Source organism: Zingiber officinale, chromosome 6A (genome assembly GCF_018446385.1).
Source record: "Zingiber officinale cultivar Zhangliang chromosome 6A, Zo_v1.1, whole genome shotgun sequence".
Lineage (NCBI taxonomy): Eukaryota > Viridiplantae > Streptophyta > Magnoliopsida > Zingiberales > Zingiberaceae > Zingiber > Zingiber officinale.
The window spans coordinates 69,562,185-69,572,362 of NC_055997.1; the positions used below are offsets into that span (position 1 = coordinate 69,562,185).

Here is a 10,178-nt window from a genome sequence, read left to right on the forward strand (position 1 = left end):
GTTCTGACTTTGTCACGTTTTAATTTAATCTCTTGTGCTAACCAAGTCAATGTAGACTTTCTCATTGCAGAGCAAATGTAAAGAGAATAAGGACTCGTTCAAGAAGGTGAGCCGCAAAGTGAGACGATCTCAAGAACTGCTAATTAACGACTAATCTTCACTTTCAAGAATTGTGTTACTCGCAAGATGATCATAAAACTCTGTTTTAAATTTATGTACCATATTTCTGGTCATATTACAATACTACAAATTTTTAGACATCTCTTTCTATCGAGATGTAACACAACATAATCCTGCCAGTCTGTAACAATAGAATGCTATTTTCATTTTCCATGCAGTATAATCAAATACTCCTAAAGACATTATGCAACAAAAGCTTGTTGTTGGTTTACCTGATACCAAATGGAGATTGTGACAACGAGAATGAAGAGGATGAACACTGGCCATGCAACTTGAGACATGAGAATGATGATGCATAGAAGTTGAACAAGTGCAAAAGCTAATCCTGCCAGTCTGTATGGGATATCAGTGTCAACGGTTGTCTGATCTGATGAAGACTGGAAAAGGTGACAATTGTTAAATTTATACTTTGATATTTAAGCAAGCTACTGAAATTTTTAAATCTTTTAGATAATGCTTCATATATTAACATTGTTACTTTGCTAATTAAAGGAAAGAGTAGTGATATGTCTTTTTGACCTGACAATAAAGAAGAAAGAGAGAAAATCAAAGAACTAACCCTACTAAGTATTCGGCTAGAAGGCGTTGTGTCAAAAAATGACATTGGTGCTCTAAAAATGCTTGTTATCATTCCCAGAAATAGCTTCTGTGCTGTTTCAAAGGCAGCAGTTGCAAGCAAAACTCCCCTTCCTAGTATAAACATTGAGCTGCTGGCTGATAGTAGAACACAAATTCCAATAAGTTTTTCTTTGCTCACTTGGTCTTCCTTTTCAGTTGCCCAGGAAATCCAGTAGTTGCTACCAATCTGTAGACCCTGAAAGAGAACTTGAAATAATAACAATACTGGAACAAGAGCCCCTTTGTATGCTGAAGTCACAAAGGTGTGGTATACATTCCATTTCACCCTTCCAAATTCCCTGTCTCTTTGATATGATCTCTCCAAAATCTCAGAGCACCCTTTTTGATTATGTTGTTTTACATCTCTGAGCTCCTTGTGTTTTCATCTCTTGCCACTATCATGGCTGCTGGTTTCAAAGGTATTGGTATCATAATCCACTAAATATGCACTATTGTTATTTTCTTGTGAGAAGGTCAATAATTTATCTATCAGGTGAGCTTAATCGGTTTCAACCTGGAGTGTGAATGGAGATATTTCGGCTTGATGCTTGGTATTTCAAGGAAGATCTATTGATAAACCCTACTAATTACATAGTGAAAGAGCTTAATCGTAGGTGCTGTCTACTATAAATTATTCTTCGTTATATGCAGGTTAATTAGAATCTCAACCTCGATACTTTTTTATTTCTGTGCTATCTGTGTTCCTTGACATACACCATGGTGTTACAAATCTTTATTGGTCCTTTTTTGTTCACCAATAGGTGTCAGTTTCTCTTGCTAAAACGGGCAATTTAAAAGATCATCGTGATGCACTTGTAGAATTAGTTGCTTCTTCAGAATATGGAATCCTTCATTTGTTTAGTCATCACCAGTTACAGGTATTACCCTCTGCATTCTACGTTAATGAACAAATCATCATAGTTTGAGTTCTACACCGTGAAAATTGATTTGAACTGTTCTTGGGTATCACTGCCAGCTCCCCAACAAAACATGCGACAAAAGAAATTAACTGGGCATATATTTTTCAGGAATTTTTATTAATTGAAAGGGAATGCTCATTACACGCAATGGAGTACGAAGAAGAGTTGTCTGTCATTAATTCTCAACAAGAATGATGGTAATTTTTGGTAAGCTTTGACTCCCTAGTTATAATGTCTTTCATTATCTATGTTTCAAAATTATGCACATATTTGCTATATTTTTACTGGTTTAATTTTTTTTTGATTGATTGACATTTCTTTGAATTGTTTCTGATGTGTTTAAATCATACGTTGTCCAAGTTATCTAGTTTAACTTTATTGGTATTACTTAAATTCAAAATTCTTAGCTGTTTGTGCATAATTAAACAAGTGTTATTCCAATTCCACCCTCTTTTACTCATGTTTCACAAAAACATAAAATCTTTAGTCATATCATTATTGTTGGCAGGACTTTCTGATGAGAGGTTGGAAATCTCTTTTTTCCATTTTCAAAAAGAAGTACCAAGAATACATTCATTGGCACTTCTCAAGTACTGATTAATTAAAAAGGACCCCAGTTAAGAGAGTTGGATCGTGGAGCTGATATCATTGTTGCTACACCAGGATGTTTGAATGATATTCTGAATATGAAAAGATTGAAGCTCCATCAAGTACTGATTAATTAAATTGTAACTATGAGAAAACTTTGTTGCAATAATTTCTGGTTTGGAATATATTAAGTTCCCAGGAATGATAAATCTATCACTATATGATGTGGTTGAGATAAATGATGAATGTGTCTCTTTTTAAGCATTCAAATTAGTCATCTTGTTACCTGGTGCTCTTACTACTTTTTCAACTATGATTTTTGGTCTTGGTTTACTAATATATTATTTATGTGTTTTTACAGTTTACAAATCTCAAGTACTCCAGAGTTGAAATTGATGAAGTGCGGTTCGAGTGGGCTGAATGCATGCTAGATTACATTTGAAGTGCGGTTCTACCTTGATGTGTTGTTAAAAGAATGTTCTACCTTAATGATTCTGATATTTATTAGCTTTTGATGTAAAAAGAATGTTTGTGTATTTTATGGATACTGTTGTTAGAAGATTATTTATGTAATTTGTGAATATTTGTGTATTTTATGGATACTGTTGAATGAAGAATATTTGTGTAATTTGTGAATATTTGTGTATTTTTTTTGGTTACTGTTAGTTTTTCATTGTTTCGGAAATCAAATTTGTGAAAAATATTGATATTACATTGGTTTTCCACCGCTGCAAAACCGATGTTATTAACTAATATTACATCGATCGTATACCGCTGTCAAAACTGGTGTTATTAACATATAATATTACATCGATTTTACACCGTTGATGAAACAGTGTCGTTAAGTGATACTACACCGGTTAATAACCAATTCGAACACCGGTGTCGTTAAGTGATACTACACCAGTTTTAACCCGATGTCTAAAATGGCAGACCTTTTACATCGGCTTCATAGACATCGATCGAAAATGTAATAGACACCGGTGGAAAATCGATGTCTATGAGGGTTTTTGTTGTAGTGTCCTGCTGCTCCCTTTAGTTTAGCCATTATTTTCCCTTCTCTGCAGTACAAGGAAAAATAAACTATAAGCACATAGGCTTAGTAAGATCCTTTCCTACTCTCAAAAATCATGAATCATGAATTAAACATATAGTAGTGACATTCTTTTATTCAATCTATAACTTGAACATTTACATGCTAGCATAAAGTAGTGGCATACTCACTTAATCCAATCATAACATAACATGTGAGCATAAGCATAAGATAATAGCATGTTCATCTAGGAAACATAACATATCTCAAAAGTGCATAAATCATAGCATATGGAAGCATAAGCATATATAGCATGAAACATCTCAAGAGAGCATCTACCTAAAGCATAAGAAATCATATAGCATGAGATATGTAGATGCAAGATGTTCTTTTGAAAACATGTATCATGTAGCATGAAATGAATATATGCAAGATGTCTTTTGAAAACATATATCATATAAGTACTTAACATAATTTCAACATGAGGGCCCGACTTTGTACCACATACATACATGAGTGCACGCATCCTAAGTAGATCCAAGGTAGCTAATCTTGAACCTACTAGGAACTAGGCCCGTTTCATTGACCATTGACCTAGGGGTAACTTAGGAGTCCATCCCTTTTACTAGGCCCGTTTCATAGACCATCGACCTAGGGGCAACTTAGGAGCCCATCCCTGGTACAAGCCATACAAAAGTAAAATAGCATACATGTTTCTTGTCATAGCATAGCATATCATATTTCTTGTCATATCATAACATATCATGAAGAGTGCTCTTGATCCCAACTTAAGGGAAGCATCTCTTAGGCCTTTCATCTTACATAGGCCTTGCATAAACATAACATGATGTCATAAGGTGCACATAGCATATAGCATAGCATGTAGAGTCATAACATGATGGCATGAAGTGCACATGACATACAACATATCATAGGGATCATAACATGATGGCATGAAGTGCACATAACATATAGCATATCATAGGATAACATGATGGCATGAAGTGCACATAACATATAGCATATCATAGGAATCATAACATGATGGCATGAAGTGCACATAACATATAACATATCATAGAAATCATAATCATGTATAGTTGGAATTTTTTTGAACTCTCTACAAGTCTCAATCATGATTTGGCCGAAACATATAGGCATGGTCATGGGTTTTTCAAGCAACATAAAACATGGAACTCAATATCCTAACATCTCATAATTCTTAGTATAACATGTGAGGACTTTAGGAAATCCTAGGTAGCTTCTTAACCTAATCTTTTTCTTCTTGGCCGAAACCCTAGGAGCATGGTTCCAAATTTCTAAGTAACATAAAGTATGAAAACTTTAACCTAACATCATGTAGTGGGTTACAACCCATAAGGAATCATAAACAAGCATAATTTAGGTATTAAACATTCTCTAAGCCTATTTAACTTTTCATGTCCGAAACCCTAAGGAGCCATATTTCAAGATCTAAGCAACATAAAGTATGAAAATCTTAACCTAACATCATGTAGTGGGTTACAAACCATAAGGAATCATAAGCAAGCATAATTTAGGTATTAAACATTCTCTAAGCCCATTTAATTTTTCATGGCCGAAACCCTAAGGAGCCATATTTCAAGATCTAAGCAACATAAAGTATGAAAATCTTAACCTAACATCATGTAGTGGGTTACAAACCATAAGGAATCATAAGCAAGCATAATTTAGGTATTAAACATTCTCTAAGCCCATTTAATTTTTCATGGCCGAAACCCTAAGGGGCCATATTTCAAGATCTAAGCAACATAAAGTATGAAAATCTTATCCTAACATCATGTAGTGGGTTACAAACCATAAGGAATCATAAGCAAGCATAATTTAGGTATTAAACATTCTCTAAGCCCATTTAATTTTTCATGGCCGAAACCCTAAGGAGCCATATTTCAAGATCTAAGCAACATAAAGTATGAAAATCTTAACCTAACATCATGTAGTGGGTTAGAAACCATAAAGAATCATAAGCAAGTATAGTTTAGATTTTTAACTTTCTCTAAGGCTAATTATCTTTCCATGGCCGAAACCCTAAGGAACAACCTTTCAAGATCTAAGCAACATGAAACATGGAAAACCTTAAACTAACATCATGTAGTGGGTTACAAACCATAAGGAATCATAAACAATTATAACTTAGATTTTTAACTTCCTCTAAGCCTTTTTATCATGTCATGGCCGAAACCCTAAGGAGCAAAATTTCATGATCTAAGTAACATGAAGCATGAAAACCTTAACCTAACATCATGTAGTGGGTTACAAACCATAAGGAATCATGAACAAATATAACTTAGATTTTTAACTTCCTCTAAGCCTTTTTATCTTGTCATGGCCGAAACCCTAAGGAGCAAAATTTCATGATCTAAGCAACATGAAGCATGAAAACCTTAACCTAACATCATGTAGTGGGTTACAAACCATAAGGAATCATAAACAAATATAACTTAGATTTTTAACTTCCTCTAAGCCTTTTTATCTTGTCATGGCCGAAACCCTAACCATAGGGAGCATGAAAACAACTACTTGTACTGCAGGTGAGGGATACTTACATCCTCTCGCTTGGTCCTAAGGAAAATTGCCCTTGCTTTTGTGAAGTTTGCCTAGGAAGGAGGCCTTAGCTTGACTTCGGCAATGAGGAAGGAGAGCACTTTGGTTTTCGGTGGAGAGAAGGAGGGAGGAAGAAGAGAGAAGAAAAAATGGAGTTCTCTTTCCCTTTGTCTTACTTATGCTAAATGAAGGAAGAAAGCAAACTCAACTTGTCATTGAAAGAAGAAGAAGAAAACTCAAGCATTTCTTTCTAAGTGGAGGAAGTCTTTCCTTACCTTTAACTACCATGCCCCCTTCCCTTCTAACAGCACACCCCTGCTGGGGCTACTAGTTATCACATATATGCATCTAACAAGAGGTCCAAGGTTCAAACCTTGGCCATGCCTCTTTTTGGTTCTATTTTCTCTTTTTTTTTTTTTGGAAAAATTCATATAAGGTCCATTCTAATCATGATAAAAATTCATATGAAATTATTAGAGATCCTATGGATGCAAGAAACAAAGCCTCCTTTCTCTCCTTCTTCTCCAAGCAATATCCGGCCACCTTCCAAGCTCCAATGGATCAAGAGTTTCGGCCAAGGAGAAGAAAGAAAAAGGAGAAGGGAAAACTAGAAGGGCCGGCCACACCACCAAGGAAGAGAGGGAGGAAAAAAGAATAGAGTCGTTACCCATGAAGGCACCTCTACCCCCTCTTTTATAAACCTTGGTCTTGGCAAATAAGGAAATTTAAATAAAAACTTCCTTATTTCCTTTGCCATGAAAAGGAAAATTTATTTAATTAAAAATCAATTTTATTTTCATTATTAACATTGTCGGCCACCTTCTAATCCCAAACAAGGAAAGTTTTAACAAGAATTAAAACTTCCTAATTTGTTTTCAGAAATTTTAAAATAAAAATTTCTCTAATAATTTATCCCTTTATGGTTGGTTATAAAAGGAAATTTTATAAATTAAAATGTTTCTTTTAAACATGTGGATGATTTCCAAAAAGGAAAGTTTTCTCTAAAATTAAAATCTCCTTTCAATCTACAAATAAGGAAAGATATTAAATCTTCTCTTAATCTTTTGTAGAAACTTATAAAAGAAAATTTTTAATTTTAAAACTCTCTTTTTAAATCATGAACATGGTTACAAAAAAGGAAAGTTTTATCAAAAATTAAAATCTCCCTTTTAACTACAAATAAGGAAAGATTTCAAACCTTTCTCTTAATCTAAAACTATAAAAGGAAAGAATTATAATTTTTAAACTTCTCTTTTAAAACCATGGCTTCCACATAAGATAAAATTTTAATTAAAATCCTTTAAATTTATTAGGGCCGGCCACATCATGCTTGGGATCCAAGCATTGGTCGGCCCCTCCATCTTGGCTCAACCTTTTGCTTGGCCAGCCCAAGCTTGGTCTCCAAGCTTGCTTGGCCTCCAAGCTTGCTTGGCCTCCAAGCTTGCTTGGCCGACCCCTTTGGGTTGGGTAAGGAGTGGGTATTGTAGGTCCCTTTGGAGGCCGGCAAGAGGGGAGGGGTGAATTGCCCTACAAGAATAAACAAAAAAACCTTTCTCAGATATTCAACTAATTAATAGACATTTGTAATTAAAAAGCAAAGACTAAATAAACAGAAATCAGACATAGAGGATTTACTTGGTTTGCAATTAGAGGATTGCTAATCCAAGGCAAAGATGACGCACTATCTGATTCTCCTCTGGGCGGAGTAGCCTCTTACAGCGTTGACAGTACAAAAGAATAAAAAGCACAGAAAGAAATGAATTACAAGTTCATTGATTTAACTATGCAGATCAGTGCTATATTTATAGCACTGGTCGGGGCGCCCCGAAGGGGTTCCGGGCGCCCTGGAGGGATAAAAGTTTATCCCCAACGATTAGATCGCGTTTGATGCGATCCTGGTCAAAATCCAGGTCCGAGCGCCGGGAAGGGTTCCGAGCGCCCCGGAGGGCTCCGGGCACCCTGGACTGCTCCGGGCGCCCCGGAGCCCAAAGTCAACAGAAGTTGACTTTTTCATCCGGGACCTCTTCTCTGGTTCAGTCCCGCCTCGGTCCGGTTCTTCTCCTTCGGATCCGCTCGCTTGGGTGATCTCGACCATCCGGAATAGGGCTTACCCGAACCCAAGTTCCGGCCTTCTCCTCGAGTAGCCTTCCTTCCCAGTTTCTCGTCCCTCGAACGCCGCGCACGTTCTTGTCGTCCACCGGTGTACTCTTTCGCGGTCACCTCGTCCCTCGGACGCACCGAGCCCGTCGGCTCTCTCCCCGTGCCGTCCTTCTTGCTAGCCGCGTCTTCCGCCCGACTTCCTGTGTTCTTAAGCTCCTGCACACTTAGACACAAGGGTTAAACAAACGCAAGACCTAACTTAGCTTGTTTGATCACATCAAAACACTTTGGGGTTCTAACTATCTCCCCCTTTTTGATGTGAGCAACCCAAGTTAAGTTAGGGTAAACATATGCAATAAAAATAATTTATATTCAAATAAGTTCAAATATTTTTCAATTGAAAAATTATATTACCTCCCCCTAGACTTAACATACTTCTCCCCCTTTGATCACATAAAAATTGGGATTATAAACAAGTCTAAGGTAAATTCAAAAAAAATTTTAAGTGTAAAAAATTTTAAAAATGTCTAAGTAAAGACACTTTTCATAATTTTTCTTTCGAAAAAAAAATTTAAGTAAAATATTTTTCAGAAAAAACAGTCATAAGTGTTTAATAAATTTTCTAAAATTTTAAGTTTGAAATTTATTTCAACATTTCCAAAAATTTTTTTCTAATTTTCAGAAAAAAATTTCTAAGTCAACTTAAAAAAAATTTAAATATTTTCTAATACAAATTGAATGACTCTTTTAAAGCATTAAGTAATTTAAATTAATATTTTTTCAGTTAGTCAATTAAACTTTTTATTTCGATACTTGGCTTCCAGGTCGTGGCGAGGCACTAGGCCTTCTTGGTTATTGGAGCAACAACCACTTCCTTAGACAAAGCCTCATAATGAAATTAGTTGTTTAATTTCCTTGCTGAAAATGCTAAGTCTAATTTTAATTTTAAATTAACAGGTTTTTGGAACCCAGTAGAGATTCCTACCTACAGGATTAACCAAACATTTTCTAGGTACATAGATTTTTGATATATTTCTAATTTTACTTTGATGAAATCTATAATACCAATTTAAACCTTTATAATTTCTAAAAGTAGAAATATTTGAACCATTAGATTTTTTCAATTTTTTTTATTTCTTCTTTTAGTTTTTCATTTTCAATTTTCAATTTTTCAAAATCCTCTATAAGACACGATTTTGCCAAAATTCTTTTTGTTTCTAGAATTTCATTTTTTAATTTGGTATTTTTATTTTCTAATTTATACATAAATTTAGCCATTGCCTTAATACCAAAGTAAAGTTCATCAGGGGGTAAGAGGCATACCTCACTTACCATATCAGATTTGAAGCCTGAATCTCCCCCTGCTTTGCTACTTCCATCTGAGGTCGCTCCCCCTTCATCGATGCTGGGTTCTAATGTACTTTGTCCTTCGTAGCTTGCCATCAATGTTATCCCGGCATATTCTTGAATCTCGGACTCAGATGATGAAGTGTCATCCCAAGTGGCTTTTAGGTTCTTGTGTTTCTTGTGTGTCTGCATTTTGTCCTTCTTTAGTTCTGGGCAATCCTCTCTTAAGTGTCCTTCCTTTTGATACTGGTAGCAACACACTTTTCTTCTATTTCTTGGATTCTTTTTATTCTGCATTTCTTTAAATTTATTAGATCTAAAAAACTTTTTAAAGTTTCTTACCATATATGCTTCTTGGTCTTCTTCGGAGTCTGACTCGGGTTCATCCGTCTTGGTTGCGTTCAGCGCCATTATCTGACTTGAGTCTTTTATTGTAACTGCACACCTGGTTTCATGTAACTGAAGAGTAGAAAACAACTCTTCTAAAGTACTTACCTCCAAGTCTTTTGAAATATAGTAGGCGTCGACGATTGATGTCCACTCCAGAGTTCTGGGAAACACGTTGAGTGTGTAGTATATGCTGTCTCGATTTGTTACAATTTCTCCGAGGTTCTCGAGATCAGTAATCAGTTCTTTTACCTTTGTGTGTAGATTGGCTACCTTCTCACCTTTTTCCAGACGAATGTTCATCAACTTGTTCCGGAGGATGTCTCTTCTAGCGAGCTTCACTTCAGATGTGCCTTCGTGGAGTTCTAGGAACTTCTCCCAGAGTTCTTTAGCAGATGAATAGCTTCCGATACGGTTGACCT

At 35.6% G+C, this 10,178-nt stretch overlaps 1 long non-coding RNA gene across 1 annotated transcript; it reads left to right on the top strand.

Annotated features, from left to right (window-relative positions):
• The first annotated feature begins 1,452 nt into the window (after positions 1 to 1,452).
• On the top strand, positions 1,453 to 2,700 carry LOC121994045. Its single transcript, XR_006115557.1, has 3 exons — positions 1,453 to 1,676; positions 1,827 to 1,915; positions 2,668 to 2,700. It is a non-coding gene; the product is annotated as an uncharacterized LOC121994045 (long non-coding RNA).
• The last annotated feature ends 7,478 nt before the right edge of the window (positions 2,701 to 10,178 follow it).